Source organism: Salmo salar, chromosome ssa05 (assembly GCF_905237065.1).
Source record: "Salmo salar chromosome ssa05, Ssal_v3.1, whole genome shotgun sequence".
Taxonomy (NCBI): Eukaryota; Metazoa; Chordata; class Actinopteri; order Salmoniformes; family Salmonidae; genus Salmo; species Salmo salar.
The window spans coordinates 58,340,704-58,361,645 of NC_059446.1; the positions used below are offsets into that span (position 1 = coordinate 58,340,704).

At 43.8% G+C, this 20,942-nt stretch overlaps 1 pseudogene; it reads left to right on the forward strand.

The window, feature by feature from the left end:
- The window catches only part of LOC106605281 (ras/Rap GTPase-activating protein SynGAP-like), a 111,081-nt pseudogene that overhangs the window by 52,470 nt on the left and 37,669 nt on the right, over nt 1-20,942 (forward strand).

Here is a 20,942-nt window from a genome sequence, read left to right on the forward strand (position 1 = left end):
CAGACACACAGACGTTAGAGAGAATGCAAGAGAGGGAGAGAGAGGGAGAGAGGGGGGGGTGAAGGAGAGAAAATGTGTGTGTGGGAGGGGGTGTAGTAAATTGTTTTCTGCAATACTTAAATTAACCAATCCTTGTAATTCTTATAGCTCAGTGACTTACTATCTGTAATGCGATGGGTTAAAAAGTTGGTCCAAGCTTACAGTTGTCATGGAAACAGATCTAAGTCACCCTTTACCTATTTGGAAATACTGATTGCTTTAAATATACTATAAAGTGCCATCACCGGCGATGTCTTAAGTGACTGAAATAAAAAATGCCTGGCTTTTTAGCTGTTGGTGATAAAAGAGTACCGCAAATTGTGTTTTGATGTAGGTCTACCTGAAGATAGGCACAGCGTTTTGTCACCATTACAGATGTGTTTGGGTACTTATGATGTACTCAGTTATGGTTCTCTTTCTTTCCATGATAGATCCAGTTATTTGCATTGAAACCATTACACCTACCCCAGATTTGTCTTGTGTCTCTGTGTGTGTTTCTGTATGCATGAGCGGGTTGCAACTTTCAGTGTCATAGTCATATTGCTACGCTCATGCCTCCCACACACTTGCCCCTAGCTCTGAACCTCTCATTCTCCCAGATGTGTGTGTGTGTGAGTGAGAGGGGGCAGGAAGAGAGTGATGAAGGGGGTGGAGAGAGAGAAAGAGAGAGCGCATTCTGGGCACCTCATACTAGTACTGTACTTACAATCACTCCATTACTCGACTCCCACACCCTTTCAAAACATCGCTGTCCTACCCCTTTAACAAAACTGAGATAGAGCGAGAGAGAGGGACATGTGAAGGCAAAGCAAGGCTAGGCATTAGTGCTGCTCCAACCATATACACCTGTGTGACACAGTCTCGTTCGACATAGATTGGATAAGACCTTCATCGAAGGAGAGGCGGATTACTTGAGGATGGACTATCATTTCTAGCAACTGGATAAAGGATGCTAATTTGGAAATATTCGCCCGGTTATTCCATGCTGTAGGACACTGTTCACTTTCGTGTTGCTGTTTCGCTGTTATTTCTGTATGACGTTTGCGTTTTGATGATCACCAATGATTCGCGCGTCCTGTACTTGCAAGAGTAGCCTCTCCAGGTGCTGGCACGGCATCTGCTAAACTGCTGCTAGTTCAATATTCTCTGGCAATTTGGGAACTAAGAAAGCATCGGTCTATCAACGGAAAGAGGACCACGAATATCTTTCCCCCTGCATAAGAGTAGGACTTGTCGGAGCGCATCCGAATGCGCACTAGCCTATTTCCAATAATTGGCACACAGGACAGGCGGACCTCGCGCACACCCCCACTCTACACACATACACAGCTGCAGATGTCATAGGTTGATCTGCTTATTGTAAAAAACAAAAACGACAAAACATTAAATTAACCAAAAGTGTGTTATTATTTATTTTAATCATTATTTTATTTGTCCGAAATCGAAATCGAGGTCTTGTAGAAATATATCCTCCACACCTGGACAACATCATTTTGGGGATAGAAGGCATATAACCCTTAAAACCATTGCTCAATTACAACCAAAACATGAGAGAAATTCGCCTCAGTAGATATTCTGTAGGTTACCGAGGAAACGGCCGCGGGATTGGGGGCGAGGGCACCGGTGCGAGGGGACAGGGAGAGGCCGGGGAAGAGGAGCTCTCAGCGCGACTGCCCGCCGCGGAACAGCCGCTACCGGTGCTGGGGAGCTTGGCTGGGGGGAGGTGGTGGAAGAATGAACCATACATCCGTGAGGAATTATAACAGTCGCTGACTTTGGAGACATAGCCTATTTCTAATTCTTCATATTTTTCCATATGGATATACTACTGTAAGAGACGTCTACAAATTCAATCAAGTATAGCCTAGGATAGCTAATATTTTGGTGTTATTTATGTGTGGGGAAAGAGTAGCCTACAAAATCATCATTCTCTGTAAGCTTACATGTGGCACTTTAAGGTCATGATAAATATATTTATGAGCACTTTTCAAAAGTATACAGTTTGAAGTTTAGACACTTCACCTTATGAGAAAACGACTGCCTCCCTTCCTTGACCTATCCACAAATTCCATGAGTAAGGCGATTCATTTTCCCTCTCCTAAATTGTACTTATAAAAACCTCTCATATTTATTTCACTGAGTTAGAATAGATTTTTTTCATGAGTGAAACGTTAAGTTGATCTAGAGATTCCTATTTCAGGATGCCTGGATAGTAAAGTCTGGTAATCAAGTCATTTATATGTGGATTTATGTGTTGAATATTTAAAGTGTGGACAAAGTTGTTGATAGTTATTTGGCTGTATATTCATTTTTGATTAGAGTATATTCTACCGTCTTTGCTTGCTGGTGTTATTCAAATTGGATTCTTTGCTTGAGAGTTGACCTCAAGCACTGCCTGAGCAATATATCTGTATGGCCAACTCATAGTCTCAAACCTGCAGATGCTGAACTCAATGGGTGAGGCACTTACCTGCTTGACAGCAACCCAGACAAATGCACTTAGGCTATCAGGCAAATGCCATGACACACATTCACGATCACGTCCAGTGTCAGCAGATGCTCACTGACGCCAATGTATTTCATTATTTATAGACACTAATGTCAAGGCATAGTGGAGGAGCATTGATTTACAGCAAGTTTGGGCCCAAAGGAATGTGACAACGACAACAATATCAAACAGACACTAAAACCCGTGGAAAACTATGGTAACTCAAGACGAAGTTGGATATCTAAAGTTATTTGCTTCGAATGGCCTCCACTTTCTTATCGTGGGCTGAATAGACGTTGGACATCTGAAGATACTTTAGAGGTCTGGGATCGAAGCACGAAACCTCTCATCTTTCTTAGGTAGGAACCAACGCCGTCTTCTTTATTAGGTAGGAACCAAAGTTGTCATCTGATGTTTCATGTCCCATCTTGGTCATGACCAAGTATGCTGCATTCACCAGATTTATTCAGGTTCTATACAGTAGGAACAGGCTATTGGATTAAACAGGCATCTCGTTTTGTTGTGCACACATGAAAGCATGTTGTCATGGTCCACTGTTCATGCATTACGGTCCGCTTTTATACTTTCCCAAATAGTAAGAAGATTGTAACATCTTGCACCAATAGAAGATGAAACATTTGAGTTGGGCAAGTTTAAGGTGATAGTTCACCCTAAACTCAAATCAAACCACTTTGAGGTCTGAAAACATCTAGCAAACTTTGATTTTAGGATGAACTATAACTTTAAATCTTACAAGGCTACCTCCCTCTTCATTATTGGCCCTGATTGGCTAGAGCTAGACAAAGATTAGAACATGCTCATTCTGTATATCTAGTTGAAAAATAGGAATATTGTATTGCCATGACAACGTATCCTTTCTGACATGCATCAAATTACACTAAGTAAGCTGCCGCTGCCTGCTAAGTGGCAAGCCTAAAAGCTAGACATTGTTTGTTTATCTGTTAAATCATTCATCAATTAAAACTCAGAAATTACTCCTAAGTGCGCATACCATAGAAATAATGAATTAGAACGGGTAAGGCCAAGTCAGTTTGACAGTACACTCAATATGGCCACCGGTATTACCCATCACGGAACATTGACTTGAATGAGGATATCAGTTCTATAGATTCTATGTCTATGGCTCAGACATCCTCTAAGGCATGGTCATACATGTAGAGACATGACCTAAGTGGTGTTGAAATACGTCAAGAAAGATCAACATAGAACTACAATGGAGTATAGTGTATGTTGCACACAGGAGAGACGATCCTACGTTCTGATTTACAGTTCTTGGATCAAAAGCTAACAGGTCTGCAGACCAGCATTCTATGAAAAACAATGGAAAACACACAAAAAAGGCTCACAGCATTTCAGACACCCACTCCCTCTCCAGCCTCCATCGCTCTTGCTTTTGTACTCTGTCTCTCGCTCTCTGTCACTCTCTCTCCTTCGCTTTTTCCTTCTACCTTTCTACCTCTTGCTTTCTTGCGTTTACTCTCCTGTCTTGCTCTGTCCCTCCCACTCGTTCTCACTCTATACATCCATCTCTCTCTCTCTCCCTCTCTCTCTTTCCTCTCGCTCCATGCTCTCTCTCGCTCTTTTACTCCCTCCCTCACTCTCCCTCCCTCCCCATCCTCTCTCTCTGAGGGACTAAGCTGGAAGCTGTCGCCACCCACACGTTTCATCTTCAGCTTTCGGCTTGACATCAGATTTACATTCAGAAGGAAAAGAGTGCACCAATTCACACGCACAAACACATGCCAATGCCAACTGACATGTTCACACATCCATGTGCATGCCAGTGCAAACTGTGCTGTATGCACACAGGCACATGCACACGTGCATCATTGGCGTCATGTATGCTGTAGGCGGCGTATACAAACGCATGCACAGTTGCAGATGAACACACACATCATGCGCATCCTATTGTATCCGTGAACACGTTCTCAGTATAAAAGGTTCTATGGGGTAAAATCAGATGCAGTAACAGAAGAATGAGAACCTTATTGCTTTCTCCTCTATTTTTAGATGGGTCATTCCAACCATCTCTACATTCGTCTAACCCTCCCTTCATTATGTAATGCCTAGTACTATTTAATATACTACTATACTATTTAAGTCATTCTAAGGCAATATGTTTTTTTTTTTACACTTTTTGCATTTGTCTGTCATTTCAGTTATGGTAGTACTAGACATGGTATACCCCAGATATCATGAACAATAACCGAATGATATCAGCATGACTATAGATTTTCATTTCCCCCCCACATTTGGAGCGTGTTTCTTCCCTCTGTTGCTTAGCGTTTGCGAAGGTGAATGTGTAGGATGTAGTTTATAGGCTCCTAAGTGTATTTTCTGTTCACTGGCTTTGTTATGTGTCTGTAACTCAAATGCAAGGTACTTGGAAAATGTTGCCATGGAAACTAAATAAAGAGCCCGGGTTTGGATCAGAAGGGACTGGGTGAGAAATTGAATGAAATGGACCTATTGAGTCCCTTTTACCGATGGCTTTTTAACGCATAATCATAAATAAATATTTAATGTGGTCGATTATTGCTGGACACCATTAAGGAGTTCATATAGGACACAAATAATACTGGTGCTACTGCAAAACGTCACACAATTCACGCCTCTCATTTGTCTCCACTTAAGGTAGAAGTTGCTCTAACAACAGATCTAGGATCAGATTACTAATCTTTTCATCATAACCTGGACCATGTAGGGATGAAAAAAGATCTGACCCTATATCAGTGTTTAGAAGCAACTTCAACCCACTCATCTTGTCTCCCCACTCTGAGCATGAAGTGCATGAAGTGTTATAGTAACACATGGACATGACTGAACAAGTGAGGATATGTGGTTACGTTTGACATATATAAAAGAAATAGAGCCGTACACTCATAAGCTCCAACGTCAATGTATGTTTGTGAATAAAGGTACGTGGTTGAGCTTATCAGTGTGTGGGCTCCATTTCTTTTATACTGGCACTGCACCCCACTACAGGATGGGTCAGGCCTAACCTTAACCATTTAAAATGTCAACTTCACTGGTGTAGGGACATCCCAAGGATCCCGGATAGCACAGACCCTAAAGGATGTACGTTTGATCACACTTGACTACATTTTACACGTGTCTGACTCACCCATCATAATAAAAATCATGATGCCCTTATGATTTCAATAGCACGATTCCCCTCTCCCCTCCTACTTCATAACATCTGATTTCAGTTCATTCAAAAAATGACATATGGCTGCTATGACACGTGGGATTACACTTTCCTAATACCAAGTGACAAGCTAGCCCAGACCCCAGATGATCTTGTGTACCATGAACCATACACAACAGTCTTAGGTCACTTGTCATTTATGTCTGCTTATGTCATTTTTAGAGCATAAAATTGTAGTATGAGGAAATGTTTGTGGTAATTAAAAGTATGTGGGTGCCTGGTTCAAAAGGAATAGTGAAAAAAGAAAAAAAACAAGTGCAGGTTTGTCCTTTTTCAGTATAGAACAGACAATTGCCCATAGTATGTTGTCTCTGGTCAGTTATACATTGTGGCTCTGTTACACACAAGTATACCATCGAGAATGAAGTATGCTAACGCATTGGGCAGGTAGTATGCTAAGTAGTACGCTAGTATGGACATTGGAACGTAGCACTACAGAACATTACTAGTGGAGATTAGTATGCGCTACACTGCACTACACTGCAATACACTGCCTCAGATCCTTTCTTGTAAGTTTGCATATCACTAAGGAATTGGAACAAAGACTGTTGGCATTTGTAAAGCTTTGAAATATCCACTTTTGGAGGTCAAACCGCAATGACTCAAAATCTCAACACTGTAATATTGCTCCTTTGTAGATAAAGCAATTAACACTTTATGTTTAAATGGGGCAGAAATACTTGCTCGCCGATTGCACAATTTGCCATAATGAGAAAAAAGTGGTGTAATAAATATAATGTCGATTTTTATATTACTAAAATATTGTAGTGAAATGGATCATTAATCCTAGTAATATTATCATAATGTTTTATTATGCACAAAGCTCTTATGAATAACTGCAGCCTATCCGGTATATTTAAGTGTTTTGTTCATAATCATTACCAAACATGTACATTCTTTTCTTAATTTACTGAGCCAAATGACACTCAGACTTTGCCAAATTATTGTTGTGTTGCCTAGCAAGCGTTATGCTAAAGGTTATCTCAAGGGTTCGTTCTGTTAGTACGGAGCATCGGAACCTTTATTGTATAAACACTTCGACAATGTCAGGTTTGGCTTCACGCTGTGATTTGAGAGCTTTGAGTGAAGGCCAATGGTGGTGAGCAGCAGATACGGAACGACCTTGCTGAACTATTTCCTATTTCCGTAAACTCACCGTCACGCTGCAAGGCTCTGTGCACTTTCAAATCGAACAAAAGGGTTCATTAGCCAATCATATCAGAACACAAAATCCAAAAATTTCGAGAGGGGTAACCCATGACAACCAGCGGTGACACTTTATTTGGATAGTCCATCTGTAGATGCTCTACAGACTATCAGCAACATTTCAACTAACTATCTACTAACCCTAGCCCTAACACTACCCCTAATCTTAACCATTACGTAACCCTTATTCTAAACCTAACCCTAACTGTTGCTTATCAACAGATCGTTTGTTGATAGTATGACCATCAGTAGAGCATCTAACGATGGATTATCTGGACGATCTAAATCCACATTTGCTGTCTTTTTGAATAATCTCTTTCACATAGTAGACTAAGCGTTGAAAAGAGTAAAGAAAACGACTTGGTAGATCTCCAAACAAATCAAAGGTTTTGCCCAATGAAATCCTCCATGAGACCAATATTTTCAGATAATCTTATGAATCTAAATTGGCAACAAAGGACAACGTTTTCACCCTCAGGGAGAGAGCACGACGCCAAGTTGCTAACTGTTTCCAGCTTCTCTAAATGCCTAGCTAGCTAAAGCCACAGAGCAGTCACACCTTAGGACTGTAGGAGGGATACCAGCTGAATTTTCATTTAGCTACTCAGGCATGGCTACAGTCTACTTGCTCTTGCAAAACTAATTTGTTTTGGGAACAATAGTTCCAGGAGGAAATGATACACCTCTTAGTTTATGTTGCATTTTGACTGGGGCTGTATTTGAAGTTCATACATAATGACTTTTGTCCTGCCATTTTCCTAACTATGTGAACTGACCAGGAAAAGGTCACATAGTCAGGAAAAACTCTGGTCCATAAAAAATGATGTTTTGTCTCTATCATACCAGATCATGACACCAGGGTGACTAGAGCCTGTAGTTTTCCTGGTTAGGTTATGTGGTCAGAAATACTCAGGTCCCTTAGTATGATAACTACCTCAATACAGATGTAGGATCTTAATTTGAGCCAGTTTGCTACAGCAGGAAAACAATTCTGGAGCAAGAGGAAATATTATGTGGATGATAACTAATGGACATTTTTGTAGAGGTTGATATATTTTTCATTAGGGCAAATCAAGTCAGACATTTTTAAGTGGAAATTACAAACGTAAGAAGCCTTTTTAAAGCTGAAATACACCACAAGTAAAAATGTCCTGCTGTGCAGGAAAATTCTCAGAAACAAAAGAGTGATCAAATTTAGATCCTGTGTGCTACCCATATTTACAAAGGACAATGATGGACTATCAGTTGGTTCATTGGTCTTGTGATTTTACGCTGTGTATAATGGACATACACCCTTTTGGATTTCATAACCCTCTGTGATTCGTTGACTTGGTTATCATCACAATGAGGATCCTTCCCTAAGGCGCTCGCTCAGCTCAGTGCGTGGGCAGAGGAAAGTAGCATGACAGCAGAGTCATGAGAAAAGATTGACATTTTGAGAAGTGGAGGGAATGTAGAGACCGGATAAAGAGAAGGAATGCAGATAAATGAAAGGAGGATGAAGGAGAAGGATGGCGGAGACAAGATACATTACAAAGTAAAGGGGAAAGACGGGACCATGGGAAAACGTGAAGCGTGAGGAGAGGAAAGAGAGAGCGATGAGAGGCTGGAGAGAGGAGAGGATAAATGCACTTTTGAATTATGTAAAATAGCTGCGTGGGAGAGAGGAGGAGTGTGTGTGTGTATGCCTGAGTATTTGTGTGTCTGTGTGATAGCAAAACCAGGGAGAGCGAGAGAAGGAGGGAAAGAAAGAGAGCAGATGAAAGAGAGAGGGAGAAGAGAGGGTGGGATAAAGAGAGAGACAGAATACAAGAGAGAGAGAGGAGAGCGAGAGACAGAGAGAATAAGAGACAGGAAGAATATTTATAGCCTCAAATATGACGATGTTATCATTGATCTATCTCAAAAGAGGGTAGCGGAGAAAGGGATAGGGAGGGAAAGAAAGAAAGACTGAAATGAACGAGCCTCAGATGCTTTCCCACTTTCATTCCCGCTCCCTTCTTTCTATGATACTGCATACATTAGTCAACTTCTCCTTGCCTTTCACAGATCTTCTCCTGTGTCCAGCCACAGGTCTCCTCCCGCTGGGCACACACTGGTTGAATGAATGTTGTTTTCACGTCATTTCAACGGAATTCCTTTGAAACAACGTGGAATAGACGTTGAATTGACGTCTGTGTCCAGTGGGTTCTGCCTTCCATCATGGATAGTACGGAGTGTTAGAGTGGGCTTGTGTGATCCATTTTCTCTACTGTCCGGCCACTGGTCTCCTCTGTCATCCATCATGGATAGTACAGAGTGTATTCCCTTTCTGCCTAATTCACTGCATTAGGGACTGACTCACGGACGGAAGTCAATAGGTGCTTTGTTTGTTAATGCTTCCACCTGCTCCCCTCCTTTGGTCCCTGCCTCCTCTCTCCCCTCCCCCACCACACTCAGTGCAGATTGTTAACGTTTGCCTCGTCAAACGGCCAGGCAGAAAACCCATTCCTTTCAATTCACTCACCTCACCCCTCCTCTTTCATCTTCCTTCCCATGCAGCTCTCCATCTATATCCCTCATTTTCCTGGTAGGAGGAGAAGAAGTAGGGGATGATGGACATCAGGGCTAATGGGACATTATCATCGCATTGCTTCTCTCACCCTTAACCTCGCTCTCTCCCTTGCTTTTTTTATACACACTCCACCTTCACTTCACCTTCTGGTTTTTCACATTACTTGTCAGTTTCTCACACTTTTCCTCTCCCCTGACCGTATGCCTGTACTGTGTGTATCTTCTCTCTTTCGCTCCCGTCTCCCCGCTGACACATATGCCAAGTCCATGCCCTCCCTCGCTCCCCCTCTCTCTCACCTGTCTTTTGGATTCTCTCTCTCTCTTTCTCTTACCTGTCGTCTTCCCTCTCTCTCTCAGAGAACGCTCGCGCCCGGCGGAAGAGCATAGCCAACGTGAAGCAGCCAAGCATGGAGATCCCTCCCACTGCCCCCCCAATCCTTCCGACAATCCGTGAGTACCCCTCCCTCCTACCGCCCTCGCTCGCTCCCCCCGTCCCTCTCTCTCTCCCTCCCTTCCCACTCCCCACCACACACCTGTCGTAGGGCCAGTGGAACCCCTCCCTTCCCCCTCTCCCTCTCACCCGCTCTCTCCCCCTCCCTCCCCCATGGCCGCTCCTGCCCTCAGCAACGCTACAAGAAAGGGGTCGGTACTCCCCCTCTCCCTCGCTCACTGCCCCTCTCCCCCTGCCTGTCCCTTAGTCTCCCCCACTCCCCCCCTTCTTCTAATTGGCCGGGGGACTGGAGGGTTGCCGCTTCCAGCCCAGTGACCAGACGCCATATTGCACCTCTTCCTCCGATCGAGGTACATGACTCAGATGTTTCTGTATGTGGTGAAGAAACCCCCTCTAAACTTCACGTTACATCCTTTGCCAAATGCTATGGAGTTTTCTGTTCCCTATGCCAAATGTAACCCACCACTGTGATTCAGTTCTTCTGACTGTATGAGGCTTAAAAGTGTCAGACAGGCCGGCTAATCAAGCCAGAATGACTTATCTAGTCCTACCAGTCGGTTACTGTGACGGTCAGCAAATGAGTCAAATTTTTTGTCACTTCTTTAAAACAGACTTCAGTGACACAAAGCTCACAAAAAGTGAATGGTTTGTCTCGATTCAGCCCAATTCCTCGCAAAATGTAGTGTTCAATGTTGATGTGTAATGTGCAGATTGATATCTGAGTGGACGTTAGACATGGAGAGAGGTTGAATTCAGCTGATTCAGTTTTGTAAGACTGTCAAAAAAAGCATTGTGAGGTTATTCAGATACAATAGCAGCATGTCTCTCCTTCCACTCTGAGAGGAAAAGGCTGCATAGTAGTTGTATGGAAACTTATACTGCATGTTGCGGAGAATGACATCATTCATTGATTTTCATTCTACTATTGAAGCCTTGTTCTCCCTGTCAGCACTTCTTATAAAAGACACAGTATCAACACACAACATGCTAGACTAGACCTGTGTTATATACTGACTAAATGAGCTGATCAAAATCAGGGGAATATGGTTGCATGGAAGCACAGGACAAAACTGCACTGCAATATGAAGCTCCTATTTTTACTGAGGTCCAGTGTATGCTGTTGGATTGTGGGTATATTTATGGCACAACACCACCCACTGTTGGTTACCAGATGATACTACACTATTCTACTACTGCTATATTGTGGATGTATGACTGATACAATATGTAATAAATCTTTCTGTTGCTCTCCCCTTCATGCATCTGTCATTCACTAAATCACATATGTCCTCTGTTCTTCTTCCAATCCATTTTGGGCACCAAATATCGATCTTTCCTTACTCACCCTATTCCCCCTCTCTACAACTCTGATCTATCTCCTTTCCTGCGTCCCTTCCCTCCCTCTGTCCCTCTATCCATCCCTGTTTCACACCCTCTCATTCTTCACCTCCTCCTCCCTCTCTCCATGGCTGCCCTGTTCAGAGTTTCCTCAGTAGAAGGTTGAAGGGCTCTATCAAGAGGGCTAAGAGTCAGCCCAAACTGGACCGCACCAGCAGCTTCCGACACATGATCCTCCCCCGCTTCCGTAGTGCCGACCAGGACAGGTACGAGTCTCTGTGTGTGTCTATGTGTGTCTGTGTGTGTGTGTGTGTGTGTGTGTGTGTGTTTCTGTGAGGGTGTGTGTGTGTTCCCTGCTCTCCCTGTTCCGGAGCAGGTCAGGCAGGCACTTAACTTGTCTAAGTGTGTGTGTGTGTAGACTCCTACCTGTGTGTCCACATGTATGTGGGACTCTTAAAGATGCTTTCTTGTGTCTATTTTGGATACCTTTCAAGGACAATCTGGCATGTACTGTGCTTTTACTATTACTCCTAGCTTTAATGAAACCAGTAAGCCTTGACAGTAAGTGTTTGTTTCACAACTGCCCCTTTCAGTGCTGCTGCACTCCCATTTTACATAGTACATTATTTATGACAGCTTAATACATGGAGAATACCAATGGAAGATTTAATAAAAAAAGTCCTGACCTCTCCATGGCAACCATCAGACAGCCGTATGGCCACAGAACGGACATACAGTTGAAGTCGGAAGTTTGTATACACTAGGGTGGGAGTCATTAAAACTCGTTTTTCAACCACTCCACAAATTTCTTGTTAACAAACTATAGTTTTGGGAAGTCGGTTAGGATATCTACTTTGTACATGACACAAGTAACTTTTCCAACAATTCTTTACAGACAGATTATTTCACTTAGAATTCACTGTATCACAATTCCAGTGGGTCAGAAGTCTACATACACTAAGTTGACTGTGCCTTTAAACAGCTTGGAAAATTCCAGAAAATTATGTCATGGCTTTAGAAGCTTCTGACAGGCTAATTGACATCATTTAAGTCCATTGGAGGTGTACCTCTGTATGTATTTCAAGGCCTACCTTCAAACTCAGTGCCTCTTTGCTTGACATCATGGGAAAATCAAAAGAAATCAGCCAAGACCTCAGAATTTTTTTTGTAGAACCACAAGTCTGGTTCATCCTTGAGAGCAATCTCCAAACGCCTGAAGGTACCACGTTCATCTGTACAAACAATAGTACGCAAGTATAAACACCATGGGACCACACAGCCGTCATACTGCTCAGGAAGGAGATGCGTTCTGTCACCTAGAGATGAACGTACTTTGGTGCGAAAAGTGCAATCAATCCCAGAACAACAGCAAAGGACCTTGTGAAGATGCTGGAGGAAACAGGTACAAAAGTATCTATATCCACAGTAAAACGAGTCCTATATCGACATAACCTGAAAGGCCGCACAGCAAGGAAGAAGCCACTGCTCCAAAACCGCCATAAAAAAGCCAGACGACGGTTTGCAACTGCACATGGGGACTTTTTGGAGAAATGTCCTCTGGTCTGATGAAACAAACATAGAGTGTGGCCATAATGTCCATCGTTATGTTTGGAGGAAAACGGGAGACGCTCGCAAGCCGAAGAACACCATCCCAACCGTGAAGCACGGGGGTGGCAGCATCATGTTGTCTGGGTGGTTTGCTGCAGTAGGGACTGGTGCACTTCACAAAATAGATGGCATCATGAGGGAGGAAAATGATGTGGATATATTGAAGCAACATCTCAAGACATCAGTCAGGAAGTTAAAACTTGTCGCAAATGGGTCTTCCAAATGGACAATGACCCCAAGCATACTTCCAAAGTTGTGGCAAAATGGCTTAAGGACAACAAAGTCAAGGTATTGGAGTGGCCATCACAAAGCCCTGACCTCAATTCCATAGAAAGTTTTTGGGCAGAACTGAAAAAGCGTGTGCGAGCAAGGAGGCCTACAATCCTGACTCAGTTACACCAGCTTTGTCAGGAGGAATGGGCCAAAATTCACCCATCTTATTGTGGGAAGCTTATGGAAGACTACCCGAAACGTTTGACCCAAGTTAAACAATTTAAAGGCAGTGCTACCAAATACTAATTGAGTGTATGTAAATTTCTGACCCACTGGGAATGTGATGAAAGAAATAAAAGCTGAAATAAATAATTCTCTCTACTATTATTCTGACATTTCGCATTCTTAAAATAAAGTGGTGATCTTAACTGACCTAAAACAGGGAACTTTTACTAGGATTAACTGTCAGGAATTGTGAAAAACTGAATGTATGTGGCTAAGGTGTATGTAAACTTCCGACTTCAACTATATCTCTCTTAGTCTCTCTCTCTGTTTTCTCATCGACCCTGTCACTCCCTTCTTTTCTTAAGTACCCACAGTTTACATAACTTGATTTCCTCTGAGAGGTTCTCTCTCCCACCGTCTTCCCCCTCTCCTTCTCTCTCCCTCTGTCTCTCTCGCCCTCTCGCCCTCCCTTTCTCGACCTCCCCCACTGTCCTTTATTTCTCGCATTCTGACTCATTTCTTTGGATCTATTTTTATCTCTCTCTCCACATCTCTCTCTTATCTTTCTCTCACTCTCTCTCCACTAGCGGTTCTGGGCAGGGGGCCAGGGGGGGGCCAGTGCCCCTGTGACAACAATTTTGGACCCCCTTGTAGCCCCCCTAAATGTGGAGTATGAAATAATTTTTAAGGAACTAATTTTTGCTATCGTTCTTTTTTTACATCCGTTATTAGACAGTGGTAACGATGACGATTATTCATGGTCTTTTGCCTGATAATGCCTGAAATGCAGTGAAGAAAACGATATGACAACATTAACGTCTAATGTAACTGGCCCCTCTAACAGTACAACTGGCCCCAGCTTGGCCCCCCCAGTTGAAATGGTCAAGAACCGCCACTGTCTCTCTCTCTCTCTCTCTCTTTCCCACTCCACTGTAAGTATTCTATGTGCTGATGCACATTATGAGTGAATGTCCACAAAAACAGTGGCACAGGGAGAACGTGAGAGGGCTGGATGCATCAGGGACATCATAGTAGGGACACTGTTACTTTCTTTTCTCTGCTTTTCTGTGTTGTGGTCTCTGTCGTTCCCCTTTCTGTCATTCTGTATCTGTCTCCTCTTCAGTTCAGTGGCATTGTGGCATAATCGGTGTGTGTGTGTCTGTATGTATAAGTCAGTGTGGGCGGGCATGGCGGGCAAGCGTCATGGACAATTCTATGCACGTGTTGCTCTGTGCCTTATGCATGTAGAGTATGGCTGTCAATAGAAATATAGCTTTGTTGTCTAAGAACTATCATGATAACACTATTGTGGTTATGCTCAAATCTAATCTAATCCAGTGAAACTCTAATTGAATGCTAATGTGTTTACTTCTTCAGATGACAATTAGATCCATTGTGAGACTAGCAGCGCATTGTTTTTTGATGTGACCTCTTTTCAAGCTCACATAACACAGAATTTGTGAGTACAGACGGATTCCTTTGGCATGAAAAGCAGAATGGTTGCGTGCTGTTTCTAATTTTTTCAGAATCAGATATGCTCAAGTGTATCTCAAAAAAACTCCACTGGGCCTGCCGTTATGAAAGATCTCTGGCTCTCTGTGCCCTCAATGACTGATTGTATTCCACTCCCCTTGTCACAGTTCGATTTGTTAGTGAGATTGTAGGGAGCTATCAACAGAGGGTAGTCCCTTTAGTGCAAGAAGTGTGTACCGACATTTAAATGAAAAATATTGACAGTGGTTGCATTTTTTTGGCCACATGGTGCCAGTTGCCTTGTTGACTTAATCATCCCCCTAATCAAATCAAATTGTATTTGTCACATGCTTCGTAAACAACAGGTGTAGTCCTCACAGTGAAATGCTTACTTACAGGCCTTTCCCAACAATGCAGAGAAAAAAATTGAAAAATAATAACACGAGGAATAAATACACCATGAGTAACGATAACTTGACTATATACACGCAGTACCAGTACTGAGTCGATGTGCAGAGGTATGAGGTAATTGAGGTAGATATGTACAGGATAAAGGTAGGGATAAAGTGAATAGGCAACAGGATAGATAATAAACAGTAACATATGTGATGAGTCATAAGAGATGCAAAAAAAGTGTCAATGCAGATAGTGAAATAGTTAACCAATAGCTACACGGACTAGCTATTTAGCAGTATTATGGCATGGGGGTAGAAGCTGTTTAGGGTCCTGTTGGTTCCAGACTTGGTCCATCGGTACCACTTGCCGTGCGAAAGCAGAGAGAAGAGTCTATGACTTGGGTGGCTGGAGTGTTTGACAATTTTTAGGGCCTTCCTCTGATCCCGCCTGGTATAGAGGTCCTGGATGGCATGGAGCTCGGCCCCAGTGATGTATTGGGCCGTACGCACTGCCCTCTGTAGCGCCTTGCGGTTGGAAGCCAAGCCGTTTCCATACCAGGTGGTGATGCAGATACGGTAGTCATTGGGAAGCTGTAACCTATACGTCACCTCGTTGACCCTCCGGAGAACCTTGAATGGCCCAACAAACCGGGGGCTCAGCTTCTTGCAGGACAGGCGGAGTGGGAGGTTCCTGGTAGAGGAACGGGGGGGGCGGGGGCGGTCGCCTGCTCCTTTTGACGGTGGACGGCACGCTGGAGTCTCACGTGGGCATCGCTCCACACTTTCTCGCACCTGAACCACTCATCAACTGCAGGAGCTTCAGTCCGGCTGAAAACCCAGAACACACTGGAAGGGGCTCAAACCAGTGGAGGTGTGACGGGCAGAGTACGCCCACAACTCACTACGTGGAAGGAATCGAGGGGGTGGGGTACTGTCACATCTACTCCCGCTCCTTCCCTCCTCTCTCCTGACAGCTGTGGCCCATTGCAACGCCCGCTCAGGTAGCAGAAAAATAACCGTGGCAACCTTGGAACTCTCGGTGGTGGGGCTCCCATCTGGTGCGTAAAGTAGAGGGAGCACTGAAGTAGGAAGCCACGGCATTTAGATGGGGTGCCGTCAATTTATCCGGGAGGAACAAACGGTCATCGCTGACCTGAGTGGGTTGCTGAATGGGCTGTTGTCCTGGCTCGCTGGGTCGACTGGTTGTAGAGTATCCTCCGCTAGTTGACGGCAACGCCTCCCGGGTATGTTCGAGATGTCGCACACTGCGAAGAACCTCTTCCATAGCCGTCCCCATTTGTGCCAGCTGGTCATGCTGTTGACGTAGAAGGTATCCCTGCTTGTCGACCGTCTGGGAGATATTGTTTTCCTGCTGCTTCCATTGTTGGAGTCAGTGATGCTTCATGATGACGTGCAGGTGCACGTAATGTTTGATGGTGGGTGTGCGTAATGATGGATCCTAGGATCGGTGGTTAGTATACGGGCGACGTCGAATGCCGGAGGGGAGGAGCAGGAGTAGACGTGACTATCAAGGCACAAGGCGAGACCCAGATGCAGACACAGGAGGCAGATGGTTGGAGTTTTACAATGTTTAATAATCCAAAGGGGTAGGCAAGAGAATGGTTGGCAAAAGGTCAAAACCAGATCAGAGTCCAGGACGTACAGAGTGGCAGACAGGCTCGTGGTCAAGGCAGGCAGAAAGGTCAGGCAGGCGAGTCCAGAAACAGGCAAGGGTCAAAACCAGGAGAACTAGAAAAAGAGAATAGCAAAAGGAGTACGGGAAAAACACGCTGGTTGACTTGACTAAACATACAAGACGAACTGACACAGAGAGACAGGAAACACAGGGATAAATAGACTGGGGATAATAAGCGACACCTGGAGGGGGTGGAGACAATCACAGGAACAGGTGAAACAGATTAGGGCATGACAGTGACATGTTCTAAAACTTTTGACCGGTAGTGTATATGTGGCTGTTTGGTTGTGGGAGAGTTACCCTTTATAACCACAGTTCAGAATGCTGTGTACTGTATCCTTGATGCTGTGTAATGTATGGGACTCACTCTGCTCCTCTCACTGTGTCTCTGCTCCCCACCCAGAACGCGCCTGATGCAGAGCTTCAAAGAGTCCCACTCCCATGAGTCCTTGCTGTCTCCCAGCAGCGCAGCTGAGGCGCTGGACCTCACCCTGGACGAGGACGCCATCATCAAGCCCGTCCACAGCAGCATCCTGGGACAGGAGTACTGTTTCGAGGTGAGGCTGACACGACACACACACACACAATGAACACAGATAGCGCTACTAATTAAACCTGGGTTCAAATACTAATTGAAATGATTTCAAATCACTTTGCTGGGCTTGATTGAGCTTGCCTGGTGCAATGGAACCAATAGAAGAAAAGAAAGTTCAAATCCTGCCCATCTGCCACTCCAGGCAGGCTAAAGCAAACACATGAACACATATTAAAGATTTCAAATAGCATTTGAACCCAGGTCTGTCTACTATTGTTACTAATGCTACTAATGTTGGGTAGAAGTCTCTCCATTGGAATCAACAAAAGGATTTATTGAATAAGGCTGGGATTTTTTAAAATCTAGTTATCTGTGGAAAAGATATCAAACTGAAAGCCAACAGGCAGCTCGAAATGAGCTCATGTCCCAAGTTGATTTGTCACAGAAATTTGTTGTGAAAACGGCTTTCCCTGCATGGCTCACTTTCCCATAGCCGACGTGTACATGACACAAGTCTCTATGATTAAAGGACGTTGTTATGCCACTTGTCATCTTCTCCCAAGTTGCTAATGGTTGTGGCTGTTGATGTTACCGTTGGTAACCTCAGGTGACTACGGCTTCAGGAACCAAGTGCTTTGCATGTCGCTCGGGTGCAGAGAGAGACAAATGGATCGAGAATCTTCAGAGAGCTGTCAAACCCAACAAGGTGGGGAAACAAGGACGAGAAATTAAGTTACTTCTCTGTCTGTCAGTGCTTCTCTCCTTCTCCCCTGTCTTCAATATGTCTGTGTCAATATGAGCATTTCCTCATTTTGTTTACTGTAACCTCCATGTGCTCTCTGTTTGTCTATATCTGTAATGTATAGTCATCAAATACAGTACATATTAAAACACAGCACTTCTACACTATCATCAGAGTTAAATAAAGAACTAAAAAGACGCAAACTCAGGACTTTAGATGCGGTTGATTAAAACAGATCTTCTAATTTCAGCTCAGCTTGATCTCCTAGGTCTCCATAATAGCCCCCCCCCCCTCTTATCAAAAGAGACATTACGCGAGACAGATAACTGCTCTTGATGGCAGCAAGGGAGCTGCAGTTATTAAGGCAAACCGAGAGGAAACATCAGCCCGAGTGGATTGACTCATCCAGATGCTGTGACTGCAGGGTTCCTGGCTGAATCACGGGGCTCCAAGGACTCGACACGGGGCTCCAAAATATCCTCTGCACCCTCATGAATCTCCAACCAGATAAATGATGGGAGAGATAAGACGAGGTGCGATGTCGATAGAGACCAGGATGTTCATTAAGTTTCGCAAACCGTCGCTGGGCAGACAGCCGCTCTCGATTCTTCTTCCTATTGAAATTCATGATGAACGGCTGAAAGGGTTGTATCGGCGGACGTCCACATTTATTGTCAGGCGGCATACCAATGGAGTACTTAAGATATAACATCTTTGGAAAATTGGTGATATACTTAGCAATCTAAATTCGGTATTAAGAGCTGAGCTAAGCCGGGGCTGAGCGATCCAGTGGCATTTCAGACTAGTTAAAATGACTTACCCCTGACTAAAACATCACTCTGTGCAATCTGCACAGCACGCTCTCCTCCCATGGGGGGATTTCAGACATAGTTGGCTCTTTGTAAACATGTTCAGAAAATGCAGCTCTCTGCTGCAACATTACCAATCACACATCCACTTTCTGTCTCTCATGCCTCCAGTACATATGTGTTATCTAATTTATCTCCATCCGTATGTGTGCATTTTGTTCTTAGACTGTTCTTAATCAGTGGTGGAAAAGGTACTGAATTGTCATACTGGAGTAAAAGTAAAAATACCTTAATAGAAAATGACTCAAGTAAAAGTGAAAGTCACCCAGTAAAATACGACTTGAGTAAAAGTATTTCGTTTTAAATATACTTAAGTATCAAAAGTAAATGAAATTGCTCAAATATACTTCAGTATCAAAAGTAAAAGTATAAACCATTTCAAATTCCTTATATTAAGCAATCATGACGGCACAATTGTATTTTTTTATTGACGAATAGCCAGGGGCACGCTCCAACACTCAGACATAATTTACAAACTAAGCATTTGTGTTTAGTGAGTCCGCCAGAAAATAGGTAGTAGGGAGGACCAGGGATGTTCTCTTGATAAGTGTGTGAATTGGACCATTTTCATGTCAAAATGTCACGAGTAGTTTTGGTTGTCAGGGTACATGTATGGAGTAAAAAGTACATTATTTTATTTTGGAATGTACTGTAGTGAAGTTAAATATAAATAGTGAAATACAGATACCCCAAAAAACTACTTAAGTAGTACTTTAAAGTATTTTTACTTAAGTACTTTACACCACTGTTCTTAACCCACTCAACCCTCCCTCTCCCTTTGGCTTTCTTTTTCTCTTTGGTCTTTTTCCCTTTGGTTTTCTTTCCTCCCTGTTCTGCCTTGTCCTTTTGCCACCCTCTCTTTGCCCCTCTTCAGGACAACAGTCGGAGGGTGGACAACGTGCTGAAACTCTGGATCATTGAGGCGCGGGAGCTTCCCGCCAAGAAGCGCTACTACTGCGAACTTTGTCTGGACGACATGCTTTACGCACGCACCACCAGCAAGCCCCGGACTGACACCGTGTTCTGGGGTGAGCACTTTGAGTTCAACAACTTGCCAGCCGTCCGCAACCTACGCCTTCATCTCTACAAGGAGACTGACAAGAAGAGACGCAAGGTGAAGGGACAACTCTCTCACCAGTGTACAAAACTGGTTAAAATTACATTTTTGCAGACTGGTTAAAGCACTGCTGGGGTTTAATGACAGCAACTTGCCCAATGATTAAGATGAATAAATATACTTTAGTTTCATTTACTATTGTCTTCTTCTCCTCTTTCTTAATGGCCCAGGCCCCATAACTCTTGACCACAAAATCCCACATTAAGTTTCTCTGATTTATGCCTTATTTCCCCTCTTCTATTAGGAAAAGAGCACATACCTGGGACTGGTCAGTATCCCTATCTCCAGCATCACGGGCCGACAGTTTGTGGAGCAGTGGTACCCTGTCATCCAGCCTAGCGTCCTGGCCAAGGGTCAAGCAGGGGGCAAGATCATCAATGCCTCCCTACGCCTCAAGTCCCGTTACCAGACCATGAGTATCCTGCCCATGGAGCTGTACAAGGAGTTTGCCGAGTATGTTACCAATAACTACCGGACTTTGTGTGCGGTGCTGGAGCCTCTACTGAGCGTGAAGAGTAAAGAAGAGGTGGCCTGTGCGCTGGTCCACATACTACAGAGCACGGGGAAAGCAAAGGTAAGTATTGGCATGAAACATTAAACAAGTTGTTATTTCAGTAGTACACGGTACAATGCAAGGTCATATTCCTGTATACACCTCACTGTATCCTGTGTATATACCAGATAAATGCTGTTTATGATTTGATAACATAATATCGATGGCACCTTATATTAATTCAACCGCCGCAAATCACCATGATCTGTTGA